Source organism: Musca vetustissima, unplaced genomic scaffold (assembly GCF_032173495.1).
Source record: "Musca vetustissima isolate MV318-11 ecotype Yass unplaced genomic scaffold, APGP_CSIRO_Mvet_v1 utg71554, whole genome shotgun sequence".
NCBI classification, from domain to species: domain Eukaryota; kingdom Metazoa; phylum Arthropoda; class Insecta; order Diptera; family Muscidae; genus Musca; species Musca vetustissima.
In genome coordinates this window covers 18,803-19,786 of record NW_026876557.1, presented here as the reverse complement: position 1 = coordinate 19,786, position 984 = coordinate 18,803, and the positions used below count along the sequence as shown (strand labels likewise).

At 34.2% G+C, this 984-nt stretch overlaps 1 non-coding gene across 1 annotated transcript; it reads left to right on the top strand.

Annotated features, from left to right (window-relative positions):
• Nucleotides 1-325: 325 nt before the first annotated feature.
• Trnas-aga (transfer RNA serine (anticodon AGA)) lies at nt 326-407 on the top strand. The gene has a single exon. It is a non-coding gene; the product is annotated as a tRNA-Ser (tRNA).
• Nucleotides 408-984: the final 577 nt, after the last annotated feature.

The following is a 984-nucleotide window of genomic DNA, read 5'->3' as shown; positions in this document are numbered from 1 at the left end:
CTCTACCGGTACGCCAAATACAAGTGGTATCACATTTAATACTTTTTAGTACATTTCGTACCGTTCTAATACGAATTTCCAAAAACCCAGTATTATCTGTCACCTTTGGACTAAGAGTGACCCTCACCCAAATTTTCAAAATTCTAGCTTCTAGCGTCTGGGCGTTGATGAATCGTTAAGTCAGTCAATCACTTTACTCTTTTATTAGTATAGGTATAAATTCTTTAACGCCTAAAAATATGCTACAATATTTTATTACTTTTAAAAACGAAATATTTGGCTGCTGTGCTCTCACGACTTGCATTAGCCAGAAAGATAGTATGAAGCAGTCGTGGCCGAGCGGTTAAGGCGTCTGACTAGAAATCAGATTCCCTCTGGGAGCGTAGGTTCGAATCCTACCGACTGCGAATATGATTTATTTTTTTGTAATAATTATTAGAATATTTAAAAAAGTAAAGAATATTTGTCTCAAAAATCTCTAATATCAACAGTGTTTAATATAACACTTGCTTCTTGTGCAATGATCCAATCAACTCCGAACGCATGTTTAAGTGCAAAGTATAATAAACGTCTTATGAATAAGAGAAATTAACATTTGTGACAAAAACCTCCATAATTTGTATCTATATCATTTCTATTATTCTATTGTCTTAATTATATGTAATAATAAATTACATTTTGTTTTTCATTTCTTTTCAGCTTCACACTACAAGACCGCCTACATCGAACTAGCACACGGTGGTCATTTAGGTTTCTATGAAGGCGGCCTTATTTATCCAAATCCAGTTACATGGCTAGATCGTACTTTAATAGCAATGGTTGGAGCTTTGGTTATGACACATACGGATCCCACAAAACAAACGATCTCAACAATATAAATATGAGCTTATAACAATAATCGCATCATTTATATACATTAAAATATCACAAAACACACACACACACATTTGTCCCTCCCTCCCCCGCCACATTCATTTTTTGACA